Here is a 12,270-nt window from a genome sequence, read left to right on the forward strand (position 1 = left end):
AAAAAAAAAAAACAAAACAAAGGCATAGTATATAAGATTAGTACGGCCGGATCGATATTATATCTAGGTAAACACAGAAGGTGTAAATATTATTAATCAAATCTAAAATAAATGTAAAATGGTTCAAGAAATTTATATGCAGGACAGGGACTGATTTACACAGTCTTTTGACGAGGCAGAGTAATATCATACATACCATTGTTTGTTAAGCAGTGAAAAGAAACATTGTATTAATAGTAACTGTATTTCAACACCAGTGCTAAGAATGTTTTTTTCCCCGTGAGTATATTTATTTATATATTTCAATTAATGTAACAGGTTATGACGCCACGTTACACCAGGTTACTAACGTAACACCCTTGGTTTCCTGAGATCCAGGAATGCAGGTACTGTGGCCACACACGACACTGTAGTTGTCTTAAGAAGCGGCTTTAGGGAAAAAAACCTCCATGCTTTTTTCGTCCAGGAATATGTGGAGAGAGACTAGTAGAGAGGCAAGAATCAACACCAGTGTTGTACGCAATACTTGCCATTGGTGCGTGCAGTGTATTAACAAATGAACCAGTGGCTTGGCAGCGGAGTCTGCACGAGTGCTATGGAGGCACAGCCCACCAGAGCCTGCCAGATATGAGGCCGGTGCATCTGGGCTATATAAGAAGGAGACTTTTCACCCTAGGGAAGAAGAGTAAAATCAGGATTACTATCGCGAACATGGAAAAACGGCAAAAACGCGACTAAATCATGGCAGCTACTATGGCACCGGTCCAGCAACACAGTAGCTATGTGTCCCGTGTCTATCGCGGAAGGAAACCCGAGGTTTACATTACTAATCTGAGTACATTCCCTATCGATATTCTCACTTGCATCGGCTTAAGACACTTGAACAGGAAACCGCGAGCACAATACAGTCGTGCTATGCTAGAGGAACGAACTAATGCTAGGAACTTGCCTCATGAGGACTATGAGGGCCCAGACGGACCAAGTAATTGCAGGGATAGCCCCACAAAGAAATGATAGGGCCGAAACGTCACAGAGGTGGGCCCGGCGCTAAGTCATCTACCAAGAAAAGATATGTACCGCTCGGAAAACCCCTGGTGGGCCTAAGAGCATACAGAAAAGGAAATAAAATGCCTGATTTAGTACTGGTTTTGCCAGAGTCAAATCCTATTTAAGCAAGGAAAGGACCCGAGCTGTAAGGCTGGGACATCCAGTGATTATAACAACCTGGTAAATGTATATGGTGAGGCCCAGCCAGCCGCCGCACAAATTTCTGGAGTGGAAACTCTGGCTAGACCAAAGCCCAGGAAGAAGCAATGCCTCTTGTTGGAGTGGGTTCTTACTCCCATGGGGCTTTGGAGGCCAAAAAGAAGGATTATAGCTAGGCTTGATAGCGTCAAGTTATCCATTTGGGAAAGTTTCTGCTTCATGACGCAGCAGACCCTCTGGTCTGGTCACCGACGCATACATTGAAAGCTGCATCCGACAGCTTCGACACTGTGGGCAGGTCCCATGTAGGGACAACGTGGCAGGCCGGGGGTGGGTTGAGCCCTCACTAGACCCTTTCACAAAGAAAAGCGAACAAAAAAACTAGGTTGTTCCTACCCAACTGATGGGGCGCAGCGGTGTATGGGAGCCAGCTGCTATCGGCTGCTACCTAGACCTTGAGGTTCGGAAGGGGGAATGACTCTTGTCCAAGCAGTCCTCCCCCTCACTGCAGGAAGGAACAATAATCCGGAGATTAATGCTGCAGGAAGTTGGGTCTGCGGCTGGGGGCAGTACACCCAAGGGAGAAGGACAGACCACTAAAGAGCATAGGAGCTGCCTCCACAGAGGAAAAGAACCAGGTCCCTGGGCACACTTGCGCGAAGATCTGCTTCAAGTAAAAAAAAAAAAATTCATCCTGAATAGCCGCCTCATGAGGTTTTCAGGTGTCTGAAATTGAGGGATGGGCCTATAGGCCGCCATGCTTTTGTGGGGTGAGGAAATAACGGCTGTAGAAGCCTGATTCGTTTCGAGTTGGTGGGGAAACACATTTTCTGGGGAACGAGCTGATGAGGCGAGGCTTTACGGCATGCAAGAGTTGGCGGCACGTATTGGGACAACTTCGTTGCAGCAGGTGAAGCACTCTGCAAAACCTTCAAACAGCAGGTCCAGCCACAGGCCACAGTGGGAGACCGGAGAGTCGAGGAAGGGGGGATCCTTATCCGCATCCCTTTTCTCTGTGAAGGTCAACCATAGGTAGTGTTCCGCAACACAAGGCTGGCCATGGATCTACCGATTCGCCTGAGCGAATTCTTTTGTGGCACGTTAAAGCCAGGTTTGGTATGCGACGCTGAAAAGCCACGGTATGGTATGGTGACTCTAGCTCGTCCATTTTCTTGGAGAAGTTTGGCCAGAAGGACATGGAGGGCACCACCATTGGAGTCGAAGCACAGAGGACGCTTGTCCAGCAGACAATAGTACGCCCTTCCCAGTGAGCAATGAAGTCATCCAGCCACAGCTCGGACAGGTGGGCGGAATTACCTCTCTAGCCAGTGGCAGAGAAGTGCGGACCATTGAACCTTTCAATCCAGGAGCAGGCCTCAATTTATCATACCCCTTTTCTTTGGTACTGTCAACTGTAGTGAGGGCGGATGAAGGGAGGCACGCAGTGATCTGGTGAGCTCTTCATGGACTTCTGGAAACGAATGGAGAAGATCGTTGTCGAGGGGGCTTGTTGGTGCCCTGGCAATCAACACTCCATCCAGGTGGGCTGTGGCTGGGCTCCTCCGGCGGAGACCCATCACAAACCCAGCTACTTGGACCCATCGCCTTAGACAGCGGCACACAGAAAAGTTTGGCATCCATGCCTGTGCTGGCAGTGCTGGGCTCTGAAGGAACGACAGGGGGGGCGGGGTTGAAGACGAGCCCAAACGCTCCTCCGCACTCTGATGCAGCCAGAGGACACACTGTCACTCCATGGCAATCACACTCTCTCCAACTGTATGAAACCAGATCGACTCCCAGCTGCAGAGAGATGCTGGTCCAGCGTTAGAGACGGGAGGAGAGTGAGAAAACAACCTCTCTATGTGGAGAGAGTGAGGCAACAAGCGGGGGGCTCAGCCCTGGCATGGGAAACGCACTCGTCACCAGGCCCCTGAGATCCTATGCCCCCTGCTTTTTCCTCATAGGCTCTTGGGAGGAGGAAAGCAGGAGGTGCGGTGAGGGGCGGATGTCGTTTCGGGAAAAGAAAAGCTATCCACGAGCGTAGAGAGGAGAGACTCATATCCTCGTGAATAAGGACATTCCATTCTCGGTCAGTTGCAGCTTCAGCTTGGGCAGGTGCCTAAGCATGAAACTGCACTCACCATGACCTTCAGCGGCATGCAGGGGAGACCTGCACTGAGTGACAGTAGTGCGCGTGGCATTTGAAACAACGCCGAAAATTTGTTCTCTAGAAATTTGCCTCTTATAGTTGCCGGAAAGCAGCAGGGCAGGAACCGGAAGACCACACTACTGCAGATGCTGAAGGGCAGCTGAAGAGCGGGCAAAGTCAGCCGAGCAGAGGGGGGTCTTGATCTGCTGCGAGGGTTGTTCACAGCGAAGACTTTGGAGTCTATAGTGCGTAGATCAGAATTCATCGGCTGAAGGAGAAGAAAATCTAAGGATTTTTTTTTTTTTGTGTTCTCATATGGTGAAGTGCAACTCTATATAGTAGGGATGGCCCCGCCCACTGTTGGTGGGCTGTGCCGCCATTGGTTCATTTTTAAAAAACTGCACGAACCAATGGCCGTGCAGTTACACTGCATGATTCAAAAAGGCTTCAGTATACAGAGAAAACGTTTTCGCCCCCACCAATAGCCGTCAAAGGCCAGACTGCGGTATGAGGTGAAGTATGATAAGTTTTCAGGTCTCAAACCACTATTCCAATCCTGCTTCCCTTTACAATTATTTCATTTTAATGGACTGGAATTTGGATTACAGGGGGCCCATTGTGCTGTTGAATACTGTGGTTTGCTCTTTCTGCAAAGTTTATTTTGTAGGACCTTAAATACAAAATGAAAAGACCTTTTCTTTGAAGTTACCTTGACTAGATAGCTCTGTATTAAATTGATCATGTCTATATTACATTCACTATTATGCTGTAAAAACCAGACAGAACCTAATACAGCAGAGAAAATGTGATTGCACCTTAATTTCATCTGGTATGTTTAATGGACAAAATTGCCCGTACACCTTATACTTCCCACTCTGTGGGCCAGTGGCCAAATAGAGGCTTGTCCTGTAATGAAAGCTACTGTGACTCAATGAGTTTCTTTCTTGTAAATAAAAATAAGTGTGGCAGCCAGTTTGTTTGGTAATGGTGGACTCCACAGGTTACATGTTTGTTATTGCAGGCAGAACGAGTACCATATGAAACATGGGTTGTGCTTCTGGTTGCAGATCCAAAGCAGTGAGGCTAGCTGTTCCCTTCTAAACACGCCATTTTTGACAGCAGCGGTATTGATGATGTTTTGGTATGCATGAGTAGGTGCCAGGTCGTAGTAGCTGTGGCCCACAGTGCGTGGTGTAATAAATTATACAGGATGAGGGTGACAGCCCACAGGTCAACCTCCATTATTTTAGGTTATTGCAGGTGTGAAGTTTTGGCAGAGATGGGCTAATTTGTCATTCAGTAGTCTGGCTCACACCCCCCCCCACGCCAAACATCCCATTTTACACATTGTACTGGGGATGTACAGTATTTGTGCTTGATGTTTTCATTCTTTCTATAATAGTCTATTTCATTATGCCTCATTTTCATTTGTTATATTATACATTAATGTGGTCTATACCATGTGGTTTAGAGAACATTTCCTGTTCAATGCAAGCGCTGCTTTATTGGACGATATTAAACACCAAAACGGATTGTGTTATTCAAAAATAGATTTGCAATCCACGTCTTTCTTCATTGAATTATTTATTTAGTAAATAAATAAATATAATAAATAAAACTAAAAATAGTGAATCAATAGAGAATTTGCTCCATTCTCAGAAAAACACAAGTATTCATGATAGAATATCCACATTTTGTATTGCTATAAATCTGTGACTGTGCCATTCTCTCGTATACGTATATCACTGAATTATGAAATCATATTTATTCCATACCATTCTTATTATCCATCTAATATTTTAAACCATTATCTACAGTCTTCTCGTTCGGATTTCAACACAACTCCCATCTTAATTTTCTCTGGTATATTTCTTCACAGTGCACACAATAAAGTTGATATAAAAAAGCGGGGGGGGCTCGGAAAAACCAGGCTTCTCAGGAGCATACGGAGAGAGACCAGGGTAGTGATGATGTCCCTGACCCCAGCCGCTTTTCTGCTGGAGTCAGAGTCACTTCACAGTCTAGACTTGATTTGCCAAAGTTGGATAAAAAATGTGCTCTACCAAACCGACATTCAGGCGCAGAACAGTAGGGCCAGGGTCATTCTCTGGCTTTATGAAGAGTGCCTCATAGTGTTTTATATAGTTGTAACCCTCTTCTGAGGGCATAAATCAGAGAAAAAGAGATGGCAAGAAAACCTGAAAGGTTAAAACTGATGCTTTTAAAGGCAGAAAATGTATATTTTTAAATTTTTATCATTTTTATGAATGCCCTAGATTGGTAGAAAGGGGGGGGTATTTCAGCGAGCATCTGAGTCAGCTCTGTCAAGTGTGCTAAACCTGAACTGATGCAAAAGGTTAAAGGGATAGGGTCCAACCAAAAACTGAAAACTTACCACCCTCATTTTATGTCAAACCCCACACGACTTTCTTTTTCTGTGGATCACCACAAAGGATGAACATTTTGAAGAATGTGCAGTGTAAAATTAGTTTGTCCATATGACAAGTGGTGGTATATTCCAAATGGTTTTGAACCTCTAGACAGTAGCTTTTTATGAGGAAGAGAAAAGAAATTGACAGTAAATGCATTAAGGTTGTTAGGTGTTTATTCTTCATATAATTGGGTGATTTTTGAAGGCTACAAACCAGCAATTTATTCCACCCTTGCATTTCTTATTGATATTCCCTGTTCAGTCTGTTCCAGTCTTCACAGATGAGTGCTATGAGATGCAGGTGAGCTAAAACTTAACCAAAATGAACCCTCAACACCTCTGTCCAGTTTTCCATTCATAATGGGTCTCTATCTCTCCTCATCCAAATAAAAATGAGGAAGAGATAGAGCTCTGAAGGATGTCTGGTGTCGCTAACATTACTGACTGGAATATTGGTAGATGAATTGCTGTTACAATGAAACAGATTTTTATTAGATATTAGACTTTCAACTAGCTAGTAGTGCTACAACTTTTGAGCTGCAAACATCACACTGTGGACAGAAAAAAGAAAAAACAGATAGCATCTGTGATGATTGGATTTTGGGTTTAGGATTAAAGGATCTGAAGTTTCTGGGAAGATGATTTTAAAGACTCACATTACTCACATGTCTTACTCTGTGAAAAAATAAAAAAATAAAAAAAAAAAATAATGAAAAAAATACAAATTAAAAAACTACCCAAATTTCAATAGCATTTTCTTCGCCAAGGTTAAATATTTGGCCATTTGGTTGCCTGAGTACAATATAGCAGAAAGCAGGCGTAGATAATAGGCATTGACTAAAGTACAGTTTTGTGCTTTATTTTGGCCAATTAAAAAAAAAAAAAAAAAAACACAGCAGTAGAGGAAACCTTTTAAGAAAAACATTTACCACTAAAAGAATTATTCAAGTTGTAATCAAACCACCCCATAGGTGTTGTCATTAAGCATTTAGTTCTATAACATCTATTACTATTTGTTTCTGTTACAACAAATTAAATGCATGGGATTTAAATGTGTAATGTATATGCAATACGTTTTTTAGAAAAAAACATACAAAATTACAAACCTCGTCCCCTTGGGACATTATAAGGTTCTATCTGCATTTCGAGTAGTTTTGAGATATTGAGCTTCAAAGTTTTTGTGTTCCATTCGACTTGTGTAGATAGAACCTTATTGTTTTTTAAATAAAAGGTCAATAATGTACACAACATTAAAAAAAAATCTATCACATAATGTTAAATCGTTGACACAGAATAAGAATATGTGAATAACAAAATTTTGGAAAAAAATGTCAGATAGAACCTTATAATTCCAAGGGGACGAAATGTGTGGCATTTTACACCAGCAAAATGATCTGAACACTTGTGAAACCGAATGATACTGAATGATATTTAAGTTTGTAGTGAAACTATAAAAAGTTTCTAGTTGGAATACAGGGATACTGGTTATGCCGCTTATAAAGTACCTTGGTGTCTATGTGCACGGCATCAGTTCATCCCTTGCGAATAAAAACAGGTTGTGTGTGTGCGTGTATATGAGTGAAATCAGTGTTTTTTTCTTTTTCAATTACATGGGCCTCCCTTTCCGGCCTTTGTGGTGTCTGGTTCACTGGTCATCAAGTCCATTTTTGCTGTTTTAGCTTTTTTAATCATTTTGTTTAACTGACGAGTTTGCTTGGATAGTTTAAATGCAAATGAAAAAGATGGTGTAGCACAATGAGGGGGAACGACATGATAAATAGCGTAATCATATAGCAGGTAATTTTTTTTTTTTTTTTTTTCTGCTATAAGACGAAAGAGTTATGCAAAATTAAACTATAATAAAACCCATTACTATAGCTCTACCCACTGGGGAATGATGGCTCAAAAATATTTGATTAAGGCTTGAAATAAGTTTTGTGTTTCAGTTTTTTATATCAAATGAGCACTTGCATTTTAAGTCTCTGAAATGTAATTAAATATGTGAAGATTGTTTGAACGCCTATTAAAATGTTTCTCATTTCAATTAATAAATATTCCCTTTGAATTGTCTTTGGTGTGGTCTTTTGGCCATTTGTGGAACTTTCACCGATATCTTTAATATCGGTTTGTAGCCATATCAGTTTCTATCATCCACATGATGCCTGACGTTCAGTCTAACTACTGTATATAGTCACTTGTCTATTTAGAGATGCAGCCTCAGAGCTGGTAAAAGACAGTCACTGCCAGGCACCCTGCAATTTCTGATTGTTTATACCCTTCATATATTTAAATAAATGATTTGCTGTCATTTTAGGATGAGTGAATAATTTAGAAGACACTCAACTGGTGACAGCAAGAATATAAAACGTTCTGCACATCCATGCCACAGTTTCCTTACTTGAAGTTTCCTTGGATGCCCGGAAACGATTAAAACTGTTAATGTCATTAGGTAATTTCTGCTGAGAAGTAAGCAAAAGTCAATTTTCCTTTTGTTCTTCTCTAAATATGAAATGTTCTTTTAAGACCAAATTAAGTATGCCCATAAATCTATTTCTCCCAAATAGACATAAAGGCTTTTTTTTTTTCCCTAAACACATCCAACAGGAATGTTTCACCCAAAAAATTTAATTTGTTGAAAATGTATGCACCATCAGGCATCCAAGAGGTGTAGTTTTGGAGATTTGTAGAAATTTAGCATTGCATCACTGCTCAACAGTGATCCTCTGCTGTGAATGGGTATACTGTCAGTGTGATTAGATGATGATTTATCATTAAAACATTTTTTAACTTCAAACAAGTATCTCTATCCATAATAATGCTTTCTACAGCAAAAGAGTCACCTTGTCTGAATTGAGGAGAGAAATATGCCACAGATGAAGCCTGGTTTGCAAGTGAAAACAGTCCAAAACTGTTCTAAACAAAATATGTCAGTGGAGTTTTGATGTGAGAGAACAAAAGACAAAATTGTATAAAATTATATAACAAAATAACCAGAAACCGATTATGAAGCACTCAAATCTTCAAATAGCCCAACACTGATACACTTTCAAAAGTTGTTAAGAAATCACAAAAAAAATTAATTTTATTACAGTTGGATTTGGGTATGTTTAGATATTATCAATGGCTTGTTTTTTATCTGTATTGCCTTTAGTTGTTGTTTGAAACATTGATTTAACATGTAAGTTTTTGCATTATATATCAAATCTCCAATCTATACCCAAAACCCTTTTTTACCCCAACATTCTTTTTTTTTCACATATAAAAGTTAATCCAGTCACATAAAAATAATCAGAATGCAGCCTACTTATTCGCTCGTTACTCGTAAAACACGGTCTCAGCCTCAGACATCACGACCCACGGACTGCTGGCTAGACGTTGCTGATGCAGCATCACACAAAAGTGGAAACACCCCAGGAGTTTCAAAGTCATCATCGGATTGGTTGAATTGTACAGGATTTCTGGGAGACGTGTGTGTCGCGTTCTTTAACGTTCCACCTGGAAACAAAGATGCCATGATGCCAAACCCCCTCATGAAATAAGAAAGCCATAGTGTTACAACTGAGGCAATGCGCACTTATCAGGAACAACTAAACACTGGGATTCTCAAAAGTATGTGACAAAAGGTAAAGTTTGCACGGAAATAGAATCTTTATAAATTATGTCCAGAGAGTCTGTTATTGTCGGCGGGCAACATTTCAAGTCCTGAAAACATGACGCTGATTAACGAAACGAACTGTGATTGTTTTTTTGACATATAGGTCAAAAGCCCTCAAGGGCGGGCCTAAGAAAATGAAAGCTGCATGTATCCATACCTTCAGCTGTCAATCTGAAGGTTGCCTATGTGAGAATACTTGTAATGCGACACTCTGCCCTCTGTGTATGATGCGATACCATTAGTGCTGTTAGAAGTGAATGAATTGATTCAGCATTTCGACATCTCTGTAAGTAAGTAGTGTAATAAAGGATGTATTGATCTTGTGAATTAGCAAATTTTGTACTATACCAGGATTTTTTTTTAATTGGGCAGTTAAAGTTTTTATATGTGAATAAAAGGATGTATCGATCTTGTGAATTGGCACATTTTACTATACCAATATTTGTTAGTTGGCTGTTAAAATTTTTGGGGAATAGGCCTGAAGGATGTATCTGTCCCAACAAAAATATGACATTTTGCGGCAATTTTTACTGGTACCAAATACTTTAAAATTGGCCTTTGGAACTTTTTTGAATGGCCAATAACTGATGCCCTGAAAATGTAGTGCCAGTACTCTGGTGAAGAGCCTGTGGAGTATGTGTTCATTTAATGGTAAAACTACAGTAAGAGTCATTCTCTGTGAACTGAATTGCAAGATTTATATTTTAGTCTTTCATACTTCAAAGAGAGATGCCCACAAATATTTGACGATTTGTACCAAACAAAAAGGATTCCTCACCTGAACAGTGAAATATCAGGTTTTTTTTTTTTTTTTTGGTAACATATCAGTCTTCTCTCAAATCAGAAGTCCACAATGCATACAGGCATGATATATAACTTTTTTATTTTTATTTTGATATGGTAAGATTTTATTATATTATTATTTATTATGTTTTTGAACCTGAAGTCTGTCAATGGTAAAGTCTTTATCACTTTAGATCAATTTAATGCATCATTGCTGCATATAAAAAACAAATATATTTTTTAAAGGAAATCTTACTTAGTGTATATAAAATATGTCTTGTTACAAAATATCCAGTTCCCTTAGAGTTTTAGATCAAGTACTACTCAGCATTAAAAAAAATGTGCATTTTAAGTAAACAACAGAAAAACACCACAGTAAAGGAACCATATAAGTTCTTATTAAACTGTGCCTTAGGAGACTTCTAAATTTCTATGACCCCAAAAGTTTCTGGACCGTTTCTGTTTCACCTAAAGGAGACTAGTCAATAAACAAAAAGAAAAAGCCAGACACCATGGTGAACCTCTAATGCAGAACACTACACAACTCTGTATAATAAGTTCAGGTTATAAGTAAGTTCAGTGAGGTTATGACAGCTTTGGGAGACATTTGCACATATATTTTTTTTTATTTGTATTTAAGAGCATAGCAACAGGGAATGGAAAATCTCATTTGGTCTCATTCATGCTCTGTGTCATTTTGACAGTCTTTGCTATTCATATCCTAGACTTCGATTCAAAAACAACCAACAGTACACATGGGCTAAGTATCAAAGGGCAGTGTCCCCAGAAACATCACACAGTAGTTATTACTCCTTTTCTAGACAATAAAATATGTTGACTTTTCAAATAATAAAACATAGAGAGCTTTGCATTGCCAAATGCTTCTTATAAAGGTTATGAACACCAAATTCAGCCAGGTACTTCAGCTATTTTGTAAAATGTATTGGCATAGAAAGTTGGGCAGAGCCTCTGACCTGTACTAGGGTGGTGGTGACACTGTAAGTGAAAGAACCTGGCTATAAAGACTCTCTCCCTCTTTCTTTTCATTTTCTCTCCACTTGTTTAGGGAAAGAAAGTCATGGATTTTTAGAGACTACAGAGGCAATATTTAATCCGCTTTAATGAGGGGGTGTGATTTAATCATGAAGCAAAAGGTCCTAATAATGAGAAAAAAAAAAAGCATCCTGATTATGGAACATTACTGTATCTTGCTAAGCCCTGCCACCTCAGCGCCCAGGCTCTTCATTTAAGCTATCTGGATGCCTTAAACAGAAAAGGCGAGTAGAGGATTTAAAATATTTGACCTGAGATAAGGCTCTTTTGTGCCTCTGTGTCAAACATTGTCGGTTTGGTGACAAAGAAGACACGCTGAGCTGAAAACTACACACCTAGCTAACACCACAGTCAAGTATTAAATCAAGCAGCCGCCTTTATGGGAAGAACTAGAGAGCACCTTATATTTTCCATGATGTGGTAGTCTTTGAATATTCACCAAGGACCATTGGAAGGCAATGTTAATGTTCACAGAAAAGAGCAGTGCGGAAAAAGTGTGTCCTTAGGGTAGGTTGACATAACCCACAAACATTCACATCAGTCCATAGGGCAGCTCCCTTTCCTGGCAGTAAAGAAGCGCTTTATCACCGCTTCAGCTCTGTCTATCGAACAGGAAGTCACCATCGTATGAGCCTCAATGTTCAGACTTCATTCTTTCCCCTTCACCTCCCCCTCATACAAGATGGTCAAATTATTCAGATTTATTAGATTTGAACCACATTTACCATCATCCATCACAGCTCATGGGCCATCAGTTCCCCTAATGCACACAATGGTCTCTCTCTGTCTTTGCCTGCCTCTCTTTCTTTTATTTTCTCGACTTAGGTCAAAGCCGACGCGCTGCCGCCACAGATATTGCTGTGCTGAATTATTGGGTTCTGCGTGGTGTTGTTTTGTTTGGACCCTCTCTGGTGGGCTGTGGGGAGTAGAGATATTAAGATGCAGTGCGATTGCCCTGCTAGTAATCTTCGCCAAGCATGGCTGCGCTTGGCT

Source organism: Cyprinus carpio, unplaced genomic scaffold, assembly GCF_018340385.1.
Source record: "Cyprinus carpio isolate SPL01 unplaced genomic scaffold, ASM1834038v1 S000006796, whole genome shotgun sequence".
Taxonomy (NCBI): domain Eukaryota; kingdom Metazoa; phylum Chordata; class Actinopteri; order Cypriniformes; family Cyprinidae; genus Cyprinus; species Cyprinus carpio.